The sequence below is a fragment of the Trifolium pratense genome, linkage group LG2 (assembly GCF_020283565.1).
Source record: "Trifolium pratense cultivar HEN17-A07 linkage group LG2, ARS_RC_1.1, whole genome shotgun sequence".
NCBI lineage: Eukaryota > Viridiplantae > Streptophyta > Magnoliopsida > Fabales > Fabaceae > Trifolium > Trifolium pratense.
Genome location: NC_060060.1, coordinates 1,444,500 through 1,468,229, shown reverse-complemented (window position 1 = coordinate 1,468,229; position 23,730 = coordinate 1,444,500).

Below are 23,730 nucleotides of genomic sequence, written 5' to 3'. Positions count from 1 at the left end.
ATTTATAAGCATGATTTAAATCCAATAAAAAATAATATGAACAACAATTCTTTTTTAATAAGTAAACATATGATTAAAAAAAATGACAATAAAATATAAAAAATATAAATAAATACTTAAAACTCTAACATCAATTGATAATACTTAATCCTAATTTGAATAACAAATAATGTTGTTCTTCTGTATATGGACCTGCAAATAAAGATTTATAACTCAAAATTAGTATAATTTTCTGATTGTAGAATTAAACTTGAATATTTTATCCACTCCTCTATTCCCAATCCAGATGTTATTTATCCCTCGTAGTCATCTTCATCAATCTCTGCAAGAATCCAAATAGTAAATAAAAGTTACAAAGATAGATGAATAATATTTTGGCTTCTTAAAAAGAAGTTTACAATTTCTACCAAAAAAAAAAAGTTTACAAAATATTATTGACTTTAGAGAAGAAAATGATTTCTCTTTTTTATGTTGAATCCTCTTATTGTAGCCTAACACAAGTAAACAAAATATCTGCAAAGAAAAACAAATAAAATTTAGATTTCATTCCACTTGAGAGCAACAAAAATTATATTGAACAAATAAATAAGAAATAACCAACAATAGAAATAGATTTTTTATTTAAAAAAAAAAAACCAACAATAGCAATAGATAGAAAAAAAAAGTAGTGATTCTGTCAAAAAAAAAAAAAAAAGAAGAGTAGTGAAGATGAGAAGAGAAGAGAAAATAGAGAAGGGGCGTTGAGACACTCAATGACCCTCACTCTTACATGTTGACCCGTATATATAGAAACTATAGTAGATTTTTGGTCCTTAATTTTTGAAATTTCCATCCATTTCAGCATTGATTTAATTTAATCAATATATATTCCAAAAATGAGTTGGTCAATAATCAAAAGTTTCCATACGTAAAATTTCAATTGTATCAAAATATTAATATATAGACATTTGTTCATAAAACCTGATTGAGCAATTTCTATAAAAAAACTCTTGTGGGATATATAAAAAAAAATATTACGTAAAAAAACTCTATTGTTTGGTATATATAAAATTTCATATATAATACTTTCACAAAAAAAAAATCTATGTATAATATTATGTATTATATATATATATATATTAATGAGATATAATTATTTATATTTGAATTTGAGTTATTTCCTTTTAAAATTATTTTTAATAGGTGCATTAAATACGATTTATAAACAATAATTGAAAAATGATTGAATTTCCAAATTAGCCAAAGATTCTAAGTAAAATGATATCATCATGTATTAGAGAAATTGCAAAGGCCTTCATAGTTAGCCACATAGGAATTGGAGAAATATTAGAATGTCACATAAGACATGAATCAATGAAATGGTGACACATAGGAATAAGACTATGAGAGAGAAACTCCTAAACATATAAATAATAGATGGCCAAAAATATGGGAGAAAAATGCATTTGGGAACGCCATGTGTACATAATCCTTCTATCAAACCCTCCCAAATAATATAATAATAATAATAATAATAATAATAATAATAATAATAATAATAATAATAATAATAATAATAATAGATAGATAGATAGATAATAGATAATGGGGAATGATTTGAATTTATTTTTTGATAACAAATGATTTGAGATTTTGAATTCACATTAATTGACAGATCGTGTATTAATGATTTTGAATTACTACTTGATTTGATTTAGTTGAAATCATTTGATTGATTTGTGGAATTGATTTTTCTTTTTAATGTTTATTTTATTTTACGGTGAAAGCAACCTGTATGCATGTATTAATAATAATAATATGTTAACATTATTTCTCTAAAAAATATATATTTGAAATTTATATTGACGGTTGTTATTTTTTTTATTTTATTTTGTGTCTTTCAAGTGTGCTTAATAATATGAAATGAGTTTTTTTTCTAAAAAAATAAAATGGATTGGTAAAAAAAATAAATAATAAGAATTCATAATGATTGTAAAGAGAATTGGTAATGTTGTTAAAAAATTAAAACGTATTCGATTGTTTCATTTTGAATGATTATTTGTAAATTAGCATTAAATTTTGATTCAGAAAAACACTAAAGAAAAAATATTCCTTATATGAGTACCGCACAAAAATTCTATTGAAGATGCTCTCTAAATTGCCATATAGAAAAGATGTTCTCAATTGTTGCCACATAGATTATGATGAATGAGAGGATGCCACATTGGATTAATAAAAATTAAAATTCATAAGAAAGTGATACGCAGATTTGTTTCCTTGAGAAAAAACTCTTAAACATATAAATAATAGATAGATTCACAAAAATAAAGATCTCCTTTTTTTTAAAAAAAGAAGTATAAAATAAAAATTGCAATAGAAAAATATACAATAATGATGAACTTAATACTATTGAAAAAATACATCATTTGATTAATTTGTTAATAGATTCATCAAGTAAATACATCATTGATATTCCAACTTGTATCCAAGACATCATTGATATTGATAAAGTGCTATAAGCAAGATTTTATAAAAAAATAAAACTACAGTTGTTAAAACAGACTCCGAGCTCTCAATTCAATCCATTTTGTGAGAATGTGATGCATTTTGTCTTGCCTCTCAATTATTTCCCTGTCACGAAAATAAATAGGATTAATAAATAAAAAGATGACCAAAAGAAAATAATCTAAAAGGTAAAACAAACAATATATTAAAATTATAAGAAATATCGAACAAAGAAGAAAAAATAAAGAAATTTAAAAAGGTGACAATATACAGAAAAAATAATGATTATCGAGAGAGATGAATAAGAGATAATGAAGATTGAAAAATTGTGAGTTTTAGAGTTCAGACAAATGTTATATATATAGTAAAAAAAATGGACAAATGAGTAATTTTGTCTTTAATATGAAATTAAATTCATTAAAGTCAAATATATTGATTCCATTTTTAATTTTAAAAATATATTAGTAAATTAGTAATTAGTAAATTAGTAAATAAGACATATATGCACATGAATATAACACACATATTCCAATTTTTTAAATAATAATAAAATATTAATTATATTATGTGACTCTATATAATTATAAAATTATGAAAATATATAATATTTTTTTTTTTTACCGTAATACAATATATATATATATATATATATATATATATATATATATATATATATATATATATATATATATATATATATATATATATATATATATATATATATATATATATATATATATATATATATATATATATATATATATATATATATATATATGTGACCTTAGTATTTTGATACACGACCATTTAGAAAAAAATTTGTGAGAGAATAATTTGGAGACCATAAAGATTTAATATTTTTTTAATTGAATTTGAAGACCATAAAAATTATTATATCCAGCTGACAATTATACCTAATTATTATATGCAGTTGGCAATCTTCCTTTCATAAAAAAAAAATTTAAAAACAATTGCTTTGGTACAAAAATAATTATTTTTTTGACGAAATTGGTACAAAAATAATTATTAGAGTAAATTTATGATTTTCGGTCAACAAAAATAATGACTATATAATTGCTTGCTATATATAGCACTTCAAAAACAATATTTATTTAAATGGATTGTCCAACCAAGAATCAGAAAGTAAAATGTTAACATGATTTTGATTCAGAAAAACACTAAACTAAGTAAAATTATTTCCTTTTAAAATTATTTTTAATAGGTGCATTAAATTCGATTTATAAATAATAATTGAAAAATGATTGAATTTCCAAATTAGCCAAAGATTCTAAGTAAAATGATATCATCATGTATTAGAGAAATTGCAAAGGCCTTCATAGTTAGCCACATAGGAATTGGAGAAATATTAGAATGCCACGTAAGACATGGATCAAGGAAATGGTGCCACATAGGAATAAGACCATGAGAGAGAAACTCCTAAATATATAAATAACTAGTATAACTTACCCGTGCAATTGCACGGGTTAATGTTCAATGAAAAATATAAATTATTAAAATTTTAATATTTTGTGATTTTTTAATTATCTATAATTTTTTTTATTTAATGTAATTTATTTAGATATGAAAAATAATACAAATTTTACATATTTTAAAGGGGAGGGTGTATATTAATCTTCCACTCCCCGTTCCCAACTCACATGTTATTTTTTCTCTTATAGACATCTGCATCCGTTTCTGTAAGGATCTCATCAACATATTAAAAAAATTGAATAAATAAATTTATTCTTCGTCTTTAAATATGCTCTTTAGATCCAATAGAAAAAACATATAGGCCATAGAGATGAGAAATGATAAAAAACTAAATAAGAGAAAAGAATATGTAAAAAGAATATGTAAAAAAGAGATGAAAGAAAGCTGAGAGCAAAAATATTTTTAGTCAATTTTGGCAATGTTTCTAAAATTTTGTTTTATCATCAAATCATATTTCTTGAGTGTAGCTATCTTATATACCAAAGTTTGACATAATATTTTTGGTGCAATAATTAATTCGTAATTAACACACGATTAATATAAAGACTTCTATAGAAAGCTAGAAATTAATATACAAACTTCTTGAGAAAGTCAAATCTCATAAAATATGAAAATTTCAATAAATTAATGATAGTATTGCAAGACCAAAAATAAATTAATGTATTTAAATAAAAATAAACAAATTGATGAAGAGAAAGTTTCATTTTTGATTAGTACCAAATTGTAAAAAAAAAGGTAAACTAATTCAAAGTCCAATGAATTTTTTTTAATTAACCTAATTTTAAAACCTAAAACTATGCATCATTAAACATAATTATTTGGATTTTATTTTAATATTTTTAACTATACAAATAACTAATATGAATTCAAAAACTAAAATAATACGTAAGAAAACTACATAGTGAGGTACATATAAAATTTCATATATAAATAATGATGAACATAACACTATTGAAAAAATACATCATTTGATCACTCTGTTGATTCATTCATTAAGAGAATACATCATTGATATTTCAAGTTGTATCCAACTCATAATTATTGATAAAGCAAGATAAGAAAAAAAGAGACTCCAAGTTTGATCTCAATTCAATCCATTTTGTCAGAATGTGATGCATTTCTTATTGTCTTCCAATGATTTTTGTGAGAATGTGATGCATTTCGTCTTGCCTCTCAATTATTTCCCTATCACGAATATAAATAGGATTAATAAATAAAAAGATGACCAAAAGAAAATAATCTAAAAGGTAAAACAAACAATATATTAAAAATATAAGAAATATCGAACAAAGAAGAAAAAATAAAGAAATTTAAAAAGGTGACAATATACAGAAAAAATAGTGATTATCGAGAGAGATGAATAAGAGATAATGAAGATTGAAAAATTGTGAGTTTTAGAGTTCAGACAAATGTTATATATATAGTAAAAAAAAATGGACAAATGAGTAATTTTGTCTTTAATATGAAATTAAATTCATTAAAGTCAAATATATTGATTCCATTTTTAATTTTAAAAATATATTAGTAAATTAGTAATTAGTAAATTAGTAAATAAGACATATTCCATTATATTATAAAAAAATTAAATAAATTAATGCACATGAATATAACACACATATTCCAATTTTTTTAAATAATAATAAAATATTAACTATATTATGTGACTCTATATAATTATAAAATTTTGAAAATATATAATTTTGTTTTACCGTAATACAATATATATATATATATATATATATATATATATATATATATATATATATATATATATATATATATATATATATATATATATATATATATATATATGACCTTAGTATTTTGATACACGACCATTTAGAAAAAAATTTGTAAGAGAATAATTTTGATCATAAAGATTTAATATTTTTTTAATTGAATTTGAAGACCATAAAAATTATTATATCCAGCTGACAATTATACCTAATTATTATATGCAGTTGGCAATCTTCCTTTCATAAAAAAAAATTTAAAAACAATTGCTCTGGTACAAAAATAATTTTTTTTGACGAAATTGGTACAAAAATAATTATTAGAGTAAATTTATGATTTTCGGTCAACAAAAATAATGACTATATAATTGCTTGCTATATATAGCACTTCAGAAACAATATTCCTTTTGTAATAATGCAAACCAAAAAAAAAATGAAAAATCATATAAAGCATTTAATTCATTTATGGCCAAAAATATGGGAGAAAAATGCATTTGGGAACGCCATGTGTACATAATCCTTCTATCAAACCCTCCCAAATAATATTATCAAAAAAAAAACCCTCCCAAATAATAATAATATAATAATAATAATACTAATAATAATAATAATAATAATAATAATAATAATAATAATAATAATAATAATAATAATAGATAGATAGATAATAGATAATGGGGATAGATAATAGGTGCATTAAATACGATTTATAAACAATAATTGAGAAATGATTGAATTTCCAAATTAGCCAAAGATTCTAAGTAAAATGATATCATCATGTATTAGAGAAATTGCAAAGGCCTTCATAGTTAGCCACATAGGAATTGGAGAAATATTAGAATGTCACATAAGACATGGATCAAGGAAATGGTGCCACATAGGAATAAGATCATGAGAGAGAAACTCCTAAATACATAAATAATAGATAGATAGATTGAAATGTTTGTTAAAATTATTGGTTTAACTAGCTGATAAACATAATTAATAATAAAGTTGTCGTCGCTTTCGTTGGGTTTAATTTCTTTCCTTTTTCATGCCTCCGTCAAGTATTATTTTTATTATTGAAACTCTATTTAAATCGTTTTTGGGGTGGGGATGGAAAGGTTCGGAAGGTGCACTGGATTCATTGAGATATGATTTGTTTGAATCAAGAGTTTAACATTGCTTTACCAAGGAAGTGGTGTGGGAGGGTGAGGGAGGAAGGTGGGTGGGTCGTGGAAGCAGGTTTTAGAACATAAATATGGTGTGTAGAGGACATATTAGAGAGGGCGGGAGAAAGGTGTCAGAGTGGTGGGAAGATATTAGTAGCATTAGAAGGGGGTCTTTTAATGAGATTGTTTGTTGGTTCGATATTTTTTATAGAATAATGCTAGCAACACACTCTTTAACAAACACACTCCAACACACTCTCTTTTATTGGTTGAAATTCACATGGGTCCCATAAAAAAATGTGGACCCATATAACTTTTATGGGACCCATATAAATTTTAACCAATAGAAGAGAGTGTGTTAGAGTGTGCTTGTTATTGGAGTGTGTTGCTAGCACTCCTCTTTTTTATATAAGAAAGTAGGTAATGGGGAGGATATTTCTTTCTAGGGCGATCCTTGGTTGAAAGAATGAGTTACTCTTACAGAGCATTTTTTGTGCTTGCTAAGGTTGTCTTTGGAGCAAGAGGTTTCGGTTGGAGTTCTTTAAGTCCTAGGGGTTGGGGTGTTGGAGGGGGAGGGTGGAGTTGGAGGATGCCGTTTTTTGTGTGTGAGAATGAATTAGTGGAAGGCTATGTATTTGGAGTTATGCTCGAATATTAAAAACACCCTAATAGCAAACACAAAAAATAAATAAAAGCATTCTTTTTTTAAATTGTAAATAAAATAAAAAGCACATAAAAAAACATTATCATTGTATATAACATTCAAAAAGAGATATCATAAAATATATAACTATTATTATAGGACATTAAAATTTTGAAGCCTTAAAATAGCCTCAAAATTTTGAGGCCCAATACTGCCGCACACCCACTTCTTGTACCTGTTTTAATAATGGGCCTTAATAGGGTGTGGTTAGAAGAAGCCCACCTACTTCTTGTATTTGTTTTAATAATGGACCTGGTCCCTATGTTGCCCGGGTGCGGGTACGGTACCGGTATCCGATACCGGTACCGGTACGGGGTACGTCATTTTTATAAAAACTAAGGTACGGGTACGTCCCTATAATTTTTTAAAAAAATATAATTATATATATCAAATAATATAGTTATATTGTTAAAACAAATAATTAAACATAAAAAATATCACAACACACTTTAAATGTAATTTAAATTGTTCGAAACATCAAAATATGAAATTAAAACCAATTAGCTCAAAAAGAGTCAATTATTTCCCTCTTCATCATCACTAAAAAGAGTGACCTCTAGTTAGGTTCACCGCGAGAAAGACTAGCAATTTCAAGAATATCAACTATATATTAAATAAATCTCATTCATCTCTACGAATATCCCACATTTTTGTTGCACTTTCATTATAAGTATTAATATTTCTCTTTCTTGAGAGAAGACGAAGATTGGTATGAATAAAAACTAGATCTTCATCTCTCTTTGAATTTAGTCTATTCCTTTTCAACGAATGAGTGAATAATTCCGGCGGCTACTTTGTTATTGTTTTTTAGCAATAATTGCTACTTTATATTATAAACAAATAAAAAACGTAAATCTTCCTATAAAAAAACTAATAATAAAAGAAAAAGGAGAAAAAAAATCATGTTTTTTTGAATTGGTGTACCACGCGAGTACCACAGGTGTACCACGCGAGTACCACAGGTGTACCACGCGTGTACCCGTTGCAAAAAACAAAAACAAAAAAATTAGGTACGGCATCGGTGCGTACCGGGGGAGTACCATACGCGTACCGGTACCCGGTACGTATCCGGTACCGGTACTCGGTCTAAAATAGAGTACCCATGCAACATAGCCTGGTCCACTAATAATATGCTCTTTTATTATAAAAAAAATAGCTATTATAAAATACAAGGGTCCACCCCTGATATTTACCTTTTAACTATAAGCACATACTCCATCAGACCTTATTTATAAGCAACTTTCTACTTTTTAGATTTACTAGATGACTAATGTATTTGTCCTTAATTATAGACCAGATACATTAGTTTTCCAATAAATCTAAAAAGTTGCTTATAATTAAGGCCAGATAAAGTACACAATAAAAATTGTGGACTTATTTTTTTGGGTACAACATGACAAGGAAAGCAAGGAAAACAAAAAGAAAGTTAGCTATAGTCTAACTAGCATTAGGAGAAGACTCAATTCATCCGATGGAACAACTATAAGAGAATAAATTTACGTGTTGCGAGTTCCAGTCTTAGTTAAAAAATTTACACAGCTATTGCCCTCTCGAAGGGTGTGAACCATTTTAACCCTCCCATCTCTAATGAGAAGATCGCTCGAGAGTGGTTCCATTCGTTAACAAAATTTGAGAACTTATGAATGGGTGGTTTATAGAAAAACATATTAATTATAAAAAAAATAATTTCAATAAATATTTTGACACTTTCTCAACAAAAAAAAAATGATACTTTTATTCTTGTTGGGGGTGTATATAGTAATATGATATCCATATTCATTGCTCGATAGTAGGGATGACAAAAATATTCATACATGTGGATATTCACAGATAAAATCCGTCACGGACACAGAGCGGATAGCCTAATAAATATTTGCAGATAAGATAAATTAATGGATAGTATTTCAACTACCCGATAGTTAATGGATACGGATGCGGATTTAATGAGATTTGTATATGCGGATATCCGTACCCGTTAGTTAATAAGAAAATTATATAAATATTTTTAGTTATCAAATATAAAAGAGCCTTTTTAATTCTTTGTTTTGATTAGAAGTGAAATGTATGAAGTTATTTTTAAGAGAAATGTATGGATAATATTATATTTTGGTGAAAAGAAGAAAAATAAATGTGTTGACTTTTGTTATTAAATTGAAAGTGAAATGTATGAATAATTATTATGTGTTAATAATTTTTTTCTTGTTTCTTTAGAAAGAAGATAAACAAATTTCAAGTATTTTAATTAAAAATTCTTTACAAGAATCACAATATTTTTTGATTTTTTTTATTATTATTCATGGATATCTGTAAATATCCACGGATACATCAAAATCCGTGGATTATCCGATTATCGAATACCCGCACGAATATGGAGCGGATAATATCATATATCTAACGAAGTAGACACAGATATCCATTTACATTCCTACTCGAGAGGATACAGCAAGCTCGGTTGTCTTGGATCAATAATTAATTTGTGTTATCATAAAAACAAAATTGTGCTGATATAATTTTTATTATGTTTTTTCGAAAAACCAAAATAATAGTATATTATTATTAGTATTTTCATCCAAGGCACAATGGTCCAATGATACAAAAGCATCGCACAAAAACACTAACTTCCATCAATACAAATGAAAAGAAATCTACTCTCAAACAATAAAGACCCCAAACACAATAAGATTTGGCCCACCATTTAAAATCACTACCGATATTATTTTTTTAACTGGAAAATAATAAAGTTTAAAGAATATGTACTGTCAGTGTGTAAATTAACATTACATTAACAATCAATAAGAATACTTCAACCTTCCATGTCATATCTAGAAAGTAGGGTTAACTGGAGTGGCATGACGGAAAATATGGTTGTGATTGGTTAATAGTGTAAAATTATTTTACACCGTATGTACATATTCTTTTTTCTCAAAATAATATGACATGAAACATTGAATCATTCTTATTGATTGTCAGCGTAAGATTAATTTAATGACATTAATTTTCATGTATGAATATTTATACAGTCGGCAATGTCAAACAATTTTAATGGTCATATGAATATTTACACAGTATAAAAAATATTTACATTCTCTCATCTTTGAAAACTATATACAAATGAAAAAGATAAAAGCCATGCAATGAGGAATGAGGTTACGTTTTAACGTGCTTTGTTATGAAAGGAGCAAAAGTAAATGAAACCTTTGAACAAAAATAAAACAGAACATGTTTGTGTTGAATCAAGCTATCAACATGTGAAACTAGACAAGTCCACATGCCTTTTTGAGTTTTTGTAATATCTCTATCAAATGCCTCGCCATAAAATTTTTCAACAAAATTTATAAATATAAAAACGAATAGTTTTAGTAGTAATATTAAATGTGTCAATAAGAATAACTAATCAGTGTTGTGACTTATGAGCTTAACTTAATTGACAGAAATATTATACTATTATATATATAAGAGACTGAAGTTTGAACTCGATTATTTCACTTATTTATCTTAAAAAAATTTGTTGGACTATTTATATATTTTTTCCAGACACTATAACTTTTCTAGCCCCCGCCACTGAAGATAAGCATTTGCTTTAAATTATGTATATGGAGAGTAAAATTTTCATTAAATAAATGACTGTTTTTTATTTTTATATAAAAAAAATGACTGTTTTTTAATGCATCTATATATATCATGAGTAAAATTTTCATTAGAAGGTTTCCTGTTTTTTAATATATATTTTTTGCTATTTATAGAATGTTTCATTTTTTTTGTTTTTTATTAACAAAATAGTATATATGACCTCTCAAAATATATATAAATCTTTCTCATAATTGGAATGTGGGACTCACTAAAGTTGATGACACATATAGATCTAAAAGAAGTGTTTGTGATGTGTGCTAACTAAGATAATGCATGGTGGATGAAGTAGTAAGTAAGAAAGAGATGTATTGGGAAGCATGTGAGGTGTTTTGAGTTTTGGCCATGGAATGTGTCGATAATCGACATATTGAAAGTGCTTCTACTAAAAGCAGATTAATCATAAAGTGAATTGATTGGTTAAATTATCTTGACAGCCTTGAAAATTACATACTACTAACTAGTAAATACCAAGTGCAAAGCAACAAATGTTAGGTTACTTCATAAAGATTTAAACTCCTTTGTAGAGAAATGATTCTCTCCAATTCCAATATAGGTTTTCACTGAAGGGAGCTACTGCTATATCTCACCATTAAAATTTCATCATTCTCTTTTCATTTGTTTTCTATAATAGTTTTTAGGCTTAAATAAGTTTTTGGTTTTTATAAATGGGTTATGCTAAACAGTGTTCTTGGGGCACTAGTTAAGCATACTAAAAAAGGAAACAAATGATAAAGTTAATGATGAGAGAGAATAACTTTTCACATCATTAAAACATTGAATGCACAATTTACGAGATAAAACTTCTATATTTGTATCCTTAACTAGTGCCCCGGGAGCACTGTTTAGCATTTTCCTTTATAAATATCTCCAATTTTGTTTTTAGTTCCTATAAAATATATTAGCAACTTTTGGTCATATAAAATAATCACAATTTTGATCTCTAACTTTTAAACTCTTTTCACATTTTTGAATGGTTTTTTACATGTTTATAATATTATAAGAACACCTCTCATAAAAATTTAGAATTTTTTAATATAACATGAATTATTTATGAATTTTTATGTCTAAAAAACTAAAAAATTCATATTTAATTTATCTCTTGTTAAAAATATTTAAACTTTTGCAAGAGAGATTCATATAATATACTAAACATGATCGCGGGAAAAAAATTTAATATTTCAAATAATATGCACGAATTGAATGAAAAATAGAAAATTTTATGTTAAGAATCCCACATCGATTGGAAGATGGCCTGAATATGTGTTTATAAATTGAAGTTAGGGCAATCCTCACCTTACAAGCCGATTTTGTAGGGTTGTGTTGGGCCTAATACTCAATTTTAAGATGATATCAGAGTCTTTATGATCCGTTAGGCTATATGTTATCAGGTTTCCGCTATCGGACCACAAATGTCATATGCAGGGAAGAATGAGTTCTCATAGTACGTAGCAACCAAATTATATTTTGAATTTTCTGTTTCTTAATTTCAGGTGCGTTACAACTTTGACTTTATATTCTAAAATGTTGGTAATAAAATGAAATCAAATTGTCTTCTCTTATTTCTTGTTTTGGATGTATCACATATTTCACCCACCTTGCAACTTTGACTTTGTACTCTTGTTTTTTCAACTCTCTCATCTTTACCGGATAAAATGTTGAGGGAGATTCTAATCTTTTTCATATACAACTCCATGCAAATTGTTTCATCATCATCATTGATTTGGTTCATCTACTTGAATTGATTTGGTTTATTTACTCTTGAATAATGTAACTGGAATCTTCATACTCCCGGATCTGCAACGTTAACGCCTAAGTCTTCATCAGATCTGTAATGAGTTGAGGTAGATATGTCAATTTAAATTAATGAAATACCGTATTAAAATGAACCACTGACAAACGCCGCACAAAACGACGTCAAACACAACGCCGCACAAGACGACGCCAAACACAACGCCGAACAAGACGACGACAAATTAAAAAACAAAAAACGAAGAAGCAAATCTGTGTGGATAATCACTTATTTAAATGAAAAGGAAAGAAAAAACAATTCAGATGGGTGATTTTGGATCTTGGTGGATGAACAAAAGAAAAAATTAGGGTTGAGGGGGAGGGAGTGGCGGCTCTGAGAAGAAGGAAAAAAGGTTTTTGTTAGAATAGATTTAATGCTGTTGTTGTATATTTGTTAAATTGTGATGATTCAATCTTCTTTTCTTCTTCATGTATTTCTTCTCATTGCCATGAATTGGTAAGTTCTTTAGCTTGGATTTTTAGGGGATTTGAATTGTATTTTGTTTGACCAATGTGAGCTTAATTCTTGATGAATGGATTATGATTTAGCTTTAATCAATCATCTCTCTATGTGTTTTATGCTTCATATAATTTGACGAAATTGTGTGATGAATTTAATAGTTGATTTGATCATGAGAGTGAGGATTAACTATGGACTTGTGAGTATTTGAACAATTGGTTTTCACTTTAGAGATTTAGGATAATTGATTGTGGTTAATGAATCAAAGGTTTGTGTAAACCTCACTTGAACATGAATTCTCCCAAGAGATTGGGGAATTGTGATTAAGTGAGAGGATTATTTCCCAAGTGATTGGGGATAGTCATTTTATTGATTCTATCTTAAAGCTAATTGAATAATTCATGAGTTTCGAATATGATTCACCAAACAAAATATAATGCAATGAACTGAAGAAATCCAATCGCCTTCCAAGTGTTTGACAAAAGTCCTTTTTCTCGTTTTTGCTATCTCTATGTTTGAAAACCTTGATTTCTCCCCCCGAATGTGTTTGTATGTTTGTGTTTACATTGGTTCAATCATTTTGATTAAAGTTAACGACAATCCTTGTGGGATCGATATTTGTACTACTTGACGATTATTTCGTGCACTTGCGAAATTATCTATCAGGATTCGATTCTCAAAAAAGAAAAAAGAATATACTTAATATGCATAGTATTTGTCACCATTTTATTACTACAATGAAAATAATTCCCTTTTTAAAATTAATTTTTTTTGTCAAAAAATAATGTTCAATTGCTCAAACTTTAAATATGAAATTGAGCGACAAATTTTTAGATTAAGACCAAAATTACATAAAAAAAATTATACTTGAGAAACAAAAAATATATTTTAAAAAGGACTATTTTCTTGGTGACAGGTCTCGAGGTTGACGAGTGGATCCTCAATCAAGTGATCCGTCGAGAGACATGAAAAAAAAAATCATTTTTGTTAGTGAAATATATAAAATAATAATATTGAATATGCAATAAATATATATTTAATATATTTATATATGTCAATATATAAATCACTACTAGAAATTTGTTGTTTTCCTGCGGAATTACCTGCGGATTAAGGTTCCCAGCTAAAACCTTTGTGGGTAATTGTTTTCTGCGATTTTTGGAATCCTAAGGAAACTTTCCTGCAGAATTTGCTGCCAAAAATAAAACAAAATCCGCAGCAAACTTTCCTGCGAACAATCCGCATGTAAGTCTACAGTAATACCCGTCAGAAATTCCGCAGGAAACATGATTCCGCTGGAAAATCCGCAAGAACTTCCCATTGTTATTTTTTTATTTAACATCAAAATAAATGATTTTATTTTTTTACAAAATCAAAATGGACATTAAAAAACCATCAAAATGAATTCAAAAAGATTTTAATTTGAAGTACATTAAATTTAACTAAATATTTAATCGAACTGCTACAACTATCATCACATTAAATCACATCAAAACAAAACATAATAGAGGAATTACATAATCTTGTTGTTGAGGCAAAATCCATTTTAGTGTTTTAATGACAACAAACCTTATGGAATAATTGTTAAGTTTTATGAATGGTGATCTACTGATGTTTGCACTTGAGTTTTTGTTGAAAGATAGATATTAGCAAAAGTGGACGAGCTAGAAGCCACTCACATCTACAAGTGCATTTATATACTAAAACAATGAAAGATTTGAAGTATCATCAGATAATTACAACAGTAGTATCACAAGCATCAAGAAGATTTTTTAAAGACTGTTGTTTGAATCATTCCACTACTAGAAAACTCGGCTTTAGCGACCAATTTAGAGACCGATTTTCATCAAAATCGGTCTCTAAATCCATTAGCGACCGATTTTGCGACCATCTAAAATCAGTCTCAAGGACCCTGGTCGCTACTCCCTTGTGACCAATGCAGCGACCGATTTGGTAGCGACCGAATTAGTGACCGATTTTAGAGACCGAATTAGTGACCAATTTTAGAGACTGACTTAGAGACTGAATTTGTGTCGTTTGTTGCGACGCGTTGTACGACGCTATAGCGACTGATTTGTGACTGATTTTGGCGACCGATTTAGTGACCGATTTGAAATTAGTTATTCTATTTATTGCGACGGATTTTGCGACGCTTAGTGGAAAAATCAGTCTCTATTTCAGTCTCTAACGATTTTTTTAATTATTATTATTAATTTAAAATCACATGAAAGCAATTTTTGAATCTAAAAAGGTTTAGCAGCGCAACTTGTTGCCTGTCTACCTTTTGTTCATATGTAATTATTATAGTTATAATATATATAAGTTTTCAGTGAATTTAATATCTCTTTAAGCTATTTCATAAACATCAAACAATTAAACATGCACACAACAATATGAACATAATATATTTATATTTATAACCAAAATACTTATAGAATAACACATAAGTGAATTGATCTTCACCATCATCAGACACTTACAAAGGGGGAATAAATCCCTTTCAATTCTTGCATACAAGACTTGCAAAAAAAAATCAACCCTTTACATCAGTAGAACAATATTACATTTGTTTGTAACTGAACTCTAGTAAGTCCCCAATTCTTAGCATAAACATTGAATAACACTTAGCTTATAATTATAAATAACATAAAAGTGAATAAGAACCAAGATCTCTTAGTCCTAATATACCCTCACGGCCTCACCATCTGTTACAATAATAAATTGAATAGTCTTTTCTGACCAAAGGGGACTTTTTTTCAGCTTTAAATATACAGTACATCTGGCCTGTTCTAAAATTTCACCTGATATCACAAATCACCTACACAAGAAAAAAGACGATCATTATGAACACATATAAAGGGATCAATGACTCATTTCTCTGCCTAATCACAAGTCAGTAAGAAATATACAGATTAATAATAATTTGTGTCTGATTAATAATTCATCAAAGCTATACATGTTGATGAGCTTTACCTCTGCATAAGTTTCCAGGTAAGGTCGGGCATCAAATCTTTATATCCATTTACAGAAAGTTTCTTTTTCTGACCTGGATGGAACACGTAATATATGTGTAATCAGTGCCGCTGACGCCAATTATCAATTAACAGAAATTGCATTAAAAAGTGTAGTATTAAAAGTAACTTCATAAACACCGGGTTTTTTTTATGCGCTTTACAATGTGTTGATCAAACTCCTCTCTTACATGATCATGCACTTTAACCTCAAATTGCAGTTGCAGATAAAATAAATCAGTTTTATTTAAAATGCCAAAAAAGAGTAATATGACAAAAATATATATATGTAGCCATGGAATATTTTAATTTTTGACTTAATAATGCATAAACACTAAGTTCAACCTTGAACCACTAAGCCCTAATTTGTGCATCCAACCTAAAATCTAAAATAAGCTATGAGCATTCAAATTTTAATAGAGACAACAAATGATTTCCCAATCTAAAATAAACTGTGGGTAATCCTTCCACCTAGAAACAACAAATGATTTCCCCCAATCTGTACAAAGAGACAAATATATCAATAAATAACCTTAAGAAACAAATAACTATACACATGGACCAATATGCAGCCCAACTAGAAGGCACGAGAAATTTCAAGAACCAAGAATCATGTACATGAAGAAAGAGCATCTAGTACTAGTCAAGAAAAGCCTAAATTAATGAATATTAAACAGAAACCAGTTGAGTAGTTTTTCACTTCTTTTTTTTTTAATTTCAAAACTATATATAAAGAAATGCAAAACTTACTGTTCCACCAAGAAGAAATGCAGCTACAGCCCCAACGGTTGCACCAACAGAATCAGCAACAATTCCAACTGGAAGGCCAAATAGATAACCACAATGAAGCTGGAAAAAAAAAATCATCAAGTAACACTAAAAAAAAGCGCTATTTAGCTACAATCACATTGTTCCTTTTTTTTTTAAGTTGTTATCTGTCATGCTTTCTTTTCATCTTTTCTTACACTATTCAAATGCAGAAAATGCAACAAATGTATTTCTATAATAAACACATTTTAATAGTACATGTTGTATCATAGTCAACAAAAGAATATAAGAAAGAGGAGTTGAAATTGCAATTCCAACAAGTTCAAAACTAATTCCAACTCAAAAGGATTCTTGTTTGAAAGTAACAAAACTTGTACATAATTTTTTATATCCAAACATCAACTTCTCAAATCAAGCAGTGAAGTATGAAATATGAATAATGTTACCAACACTAAATAGCCTCCATTAGAAATATTGTAGTATTAAATTAGAGAAGAAAATTTGCTTATCATTGGTTAAGTTGAGAATTTGACAGCAAGAATATAAAAAACTTTATTCCAATTGTTATATTTTTCTTTTATTTCACCTCATAATAAAAACTGTTCTCACTATATATTAGCCTCCTAATCATGACTTTGGTAATTTTTTACGCAAGAGTTTCATAAACTTAGCACGAATATTAGCTATACAAGTAGTGTGAAGTCTTGTTAACATACCAATCATGTCATTTTGATTTAAACCTTTTTCTTAAACTTAAAATTTACTCTAAAGTGGCATCAGAACTCTGATATTTGAGAACTCATCTTGAAGTTTATCTTATTTCAAACTTGAATTGACATTAAGCAGAATCATTACCTCAACGTGGCGACAAAAATCACTTGAAGCTTGCATTATGCCGTTGATGCAAACTGAAATCATAGTGAGTGAGAGCTTCACTACTGAAACAGCGAGTGGAACGGGGATTGAAGGCTTCAAACTACGACTGAAACGGTAATCATGATTCATGACTGCATGAAGAACTGAAACGACGAGTGAAAATAAATATAGTAAATCACCACTCTTATGGTAACCATGGACGAATCTAAATTGCCAACATCTAATCAAATATGAACTACTAACAAATTAAGAGCTGAGAATCAAAGGATTGTAGTTGTAATTGAATCTATGAGTAAAACCCTATAATAACAATTAACAAGTAATCTAAAATGTTATAACAGATAACCTTAAACAATTTACCAAATCCAAGGAAACCCCAAATTAAAAACACATCACCCAATAACCTAAAAAACACAAATTTCACCTTGAAAACACTAATCACAAAAACCCAATACATGAAAACAAGTGTAGATTGAAGGGTAATTGTAAATTAGAAAACTTATCGAAACTAAGAGATTGCGATTGAGAAATAGAATTAGAACATGTCGACAGCTTCGAACTGATAAATAGAATCAGTGAATGAGATATTGAAGCTTTGTGAGAGCGATTGAAGCTTCATGACTGCGATTCAGAGATTTCACTTCGTGAATGAAAGACATTCAATGAGTGATTAGGGTTCGAGAAGGGGAGAGGGAACAAAGGACTTAAACGAAAGGCATTAGGGTTCGAGAATGAGGGGGAAAGAACAATCGCCACAGTCGATAAGCGTTTTCAGCTTCGTGACTGAGGGAAAGTTAAGGGAATGAGTTTTCCCAGATGGGAAATTGTTTTAAAAAAAATTTCAAAATAATCTGATTAAATATTTTTTTAGTGATTTGTAAAAAAAAAATAAAAAAAAAACCCTTAGCGACCGATTTAGCGACCGAATTTTTTTTGACTTTGGCGTCAAACTTTTGGTCTCTAATTCGGTCTCTAAAAGGGACCGAAAAAATTGGTCGCTAGCTATCAGTCTCTAATTCGGTCTCTAAATTTCATAGTGACCGATTTAGCGACCGATTTGTTTTTTAACTTTGACGCTCGAAATTCGGTCTCTAATTTGGTCTCTATAGCGACCGAATTATTTCGGTCGCTAAATCGGTCTCTAAAAGCGAATTTTCTAGTAGTGTTCGAGAATTGATTCAAGGTTCAAGCAAAGAAAGTAAACTTCATGGTTAATAGTCTTCATCTTCATCACAAGGTTTACAATGAGAATTAAATATTCAAGGAAGATTATAATGATCGTAGTTGAAGAATCATAATGGAAAAACCTGCATCACAAGCTAGTAAAAGAATATACTAAGGATTGATGTTACAAAAGGATCACAAGCTACAAAAAGATCGATGTTGTGTGACAAAACTCACATTGAGTTTTGTACTACATGCTTTGAGGATTTACTATTGCAATTAACGTCAAAGTATCATCCTACCAAAGCTTCTCAAGATGACAATGTTTGAGAATGATTTTTCACGAGTTTTACAAAGAGATTATGCACAAGGCCTAAAGGTTTTAATCATTCTCATTATGAGTACAGTCACGCCTTTACTGAAGAATCTCAAAGATACTCAATGAATATACAACAATGTGTGAAAGCATCAAAAGGAATTATGGGAAGTTTTGCAGCAACAAGATTATATGTCCCACTCTTTAAGAAAAGCGTTTAATACTGTTTCAAGAATGATTTGAGAACATTCTCCAGTTCAAGGTATAAACTCTTCCAGGTTCGTAATTCAACATAAACACTTATTGTGATCTAACAAGTGCTCTTGAGTGATTAAGATAGACAGGAACTAAAGCCCATTCATTATATATTACTCTACTTGAAATTGTTGAAAACTGCAAGTTTATGAGAATGATCAGAGAACATTCTCCAGTTTGTGCACTTTACACGTGCAAGAACATATCTCAACAATGAGCACTTATTTCATGACATCTGAACAAGAGACAAATAAGCACTTTTTGCAAGGACCTTGTTGAAGAGAATCTCTACATGATATAAGTCATTTAAGGCAACGATTAAATGATAACAAAAGAAAGTTTCTTACTTGGTCATGTTTAAGGAATAAACATAAACATGTCTTGACAATTTATTTCTTAAGCTTACATGCTCTCATCAGAGATTATTTGAAGACATTTTATGGACCAATAAGAATTAGACAACAGCTCTGAAAATGGTACTTCTCAAAGGACTTCTCATAATATATTCTACTATATCCTTCTTACAAAGAGAAAGTTACTTGTACTTTAACAAGTACATATGAATAGTAAAAGGATAAGAAGTACAACCGTTTCCTTTTGTCCTTCATGGTTATCTTGAAGCCCACACAACAAAACCAAGAAAGTGAGCCTATTTGATCTAGGCCAAGTATCAATAATTTATGGAGAACGACCTGAGAACGTTCTAGGATCAAGCAAACTTTCTGCACATTCTTTAAAGATTCGATCTAGCTGTTGTTATCGATCCAACAAGGCTTCTACAATGCTTGTTTGTGGAGAACAAGTTCATACAACTCTTAGATGCTCATCCTCACGATCCTTAATGACATCATCATTCTGAGAACATTCTAAAGAAACATCTTCTCTCTCATCAAATATTATTTGATCTAAATTTTAAATGGAATAACGGCTAGTTTCTTGCTCCACATCAGATTTACTTGGAGGTCACGAAACTCAGAGCAAACTACATCTATAAATAGCACACTTGGGTGCTTTGAAGACTTGAGAGCTCACACTACAACATTCATTCTATACTTGTCTTTATCGTACAAGGTACTGACAATCAATAAGAATGCTTCAACCTTCCATGTCATATCAAGAAAGTACGTAGGGTTAAATGGAGTGACATGGCGAAAAATATGGTTGGGACTCTTAACAGTGTTAAAAATATTATAAAACCATTGATATGACTCTATCCTAACACCTTAAGATTTTGGGATAATCGGCTATTTGACATGGTATCAGAGCCTCATGACTAAGTGGTCTAGAGTTCGATCCCTGCTCCCATCACTTTCTAATTAAAAAGTGTAATTTAAGCATATGGCAGGTGGGCCTATGCATTATCCACACTTCAAGCCCAAGTGGACTCTTGCGTGAGGGGGCGTGTTAGAAATATTATAAAACCACTCTATTCTAACACCTTAAGATTTTGGGATAATCGACTATTTGACAATCCTCACCTTACATACCGGTTTTGTAGGGTTGAGTTATGTCAAATACTCAATTTTAAGATGGTATCAGAGCCTCTACGATCTACTGGGCTACCTGTTATCAGGTTTTCGCTATCGGGCCACACACCGTGATGCACTAAGCCCAATTAGTATATATTTTTTCCCATCTTATTAGATGTATGGGTTCTAATATAGATCAATGTATTAAGTTTGTCCATTTGTGTGGGTTCAAAATTTATTGAAATATTTTATTCCCGCTATAATTATTTTAATTCTTTTTCTTATTTCTTAATTATTGCAAAGGAGATTAACAGCAAGCCAAATCTCATTGCAACATTGATCTATCGAAGAGATATTTACTGATTAAGTATTCTAAATGGGCAAATGCAATCCATTGATCCCTTAAATGCTAAAAATATTGATTTTTTATTTTTTATTTTTTGAAATTGCATAACCTTTATGCACTATAAATTGATCAAACCGTATTCTAATTGTTACATAAGAAGAGAGAGAACATGACAAAAAATCTCAAGCTAGTTCCTGCTATAATTTTATTTCTTTTCCTATTTCTTATTACAAATGCCACTGAGCCAAAACTTGTTGCAACATCTGTCGAATGTAAATCTATTATGGATTGTCCTAAAGTATCTCTACATATTAAACGTGATATCGTTAATATATGCATGAATGGCTACTGTCATAGATTGATTTTCCATCCATAGAAAGTAAACAAACGTCATATGTAGGGAAGAATATGAATTCTCATAATAGCAACCAAATTATATTTTAAATTATCTGTTTTTTATATACAACCTGCAAATTGTTCATCATCATAATTGATTTGGTTCATCTACTTGCATTGGTTTGATTTATCTACTATATATATTTATTGAATAATGTGTTTTTTTTTATTGAAATTAGAATTTTATTATAAGAATACAAGTTTTAGAGGATTAAATTGATTTGGATTTCAGTTTCTTCTTTTCCATTTTTACGACGTTCTCATCTACTTCTTTATTGTAAAGAAATATGTGAATTATTGGATTAATCAGTGATGATAATGGTGATGTGGTATCAAAAGTAAGTAGTTTTTGTATCGTCTTTACATGGACTGATACGATATTAGTGTCGTTCAATAATTAATATGATTTTAAGTAAAGTAGTTTTTAAAAGTGTTTGATAATTACAAAAATATAACAAGTTAACAACGATAAGAGATGAGTAAATTAACAGAGATGAGATTGTTGGGATTAGACTTCATTAACTCATTCATATATATATATATATATATATATATATATTTTTTTTTTTTTTTTTTCTAATCAGTTATATATATATATATATATATATATATATATATATATATATATATATATATATATATATATATATATATATATATATATATATATATTCTAGCTATTTATCAATATTATCACGTATTGCTCATCGTACGTTTCCGTCCCCAGATAACGACGAGAAATTTATTGTATCTATCAACCCCTGATTCCTCGAGCGATTAATCAATACAATAACATTAAGATCCAATACTTTAAGTGAATATCAAACCTAAATTAAAACATATCTATATAGCCACATATCATAAACATTAAAGTGTGTCATTATATATCTTAAGATATATATTAAGGTAGAAAATTTATTCGCATGAGTTATTGATTTTTATTCGATATTTAAGTTTGTCATTATATATTAAGGTAGAAAATTTATTTAGAATTAAATATTTAAAATTTTGTTATATAATATTGTTAAAATATAAGTGGAATTATTGTTCCTTCAAAAAAAAAAATGGAATTATTGTGTTATTTCTTTTAAATTTTTCTTTTGACACAATTATTTCTTTTAAACTTATTTATTCAATTTTTTATGTTTCAATGACAAATAATAGTCTCGTGTATATTTTTAATTAAAAATTAGAAATTTTATTAAGAATATTTAGGATAATTTAGTAAGTTTAATACTAATTAACTTTTCATAAAAAAATGCTAATTAACTTTATTATATTATTATTAATGGTTAGTAGTAAACTTGGTAATAATATTGTTTATGTTTCTTTATTTTTTTTATCGAATATTGTTTTATTTATTTATTTATTTATTTATTTATATATTCCTATTTTTATGCGGTTTCTTCGTATTTTTTTATATTTATTCTATAATATTTTTTATTCTCAATAGTAAATACAATTCAAATAGAAATTATTAAGAATAATTTCTCCTTTCCTAAATTTTATATTTTTAAATTTCTACTTCACATATAATAAATAATAATAATCTCCAAAAAATCTAAAAAAAATAACTCCAAAAATAATTTTATTTTATAATCAGTTTTATTAAACTTTATTAATCTAATCTTGCCTATCAAAAAATATTAATCGTCTCCGTGGGCTAGTTTAGCTTGGTCGATATAGAAC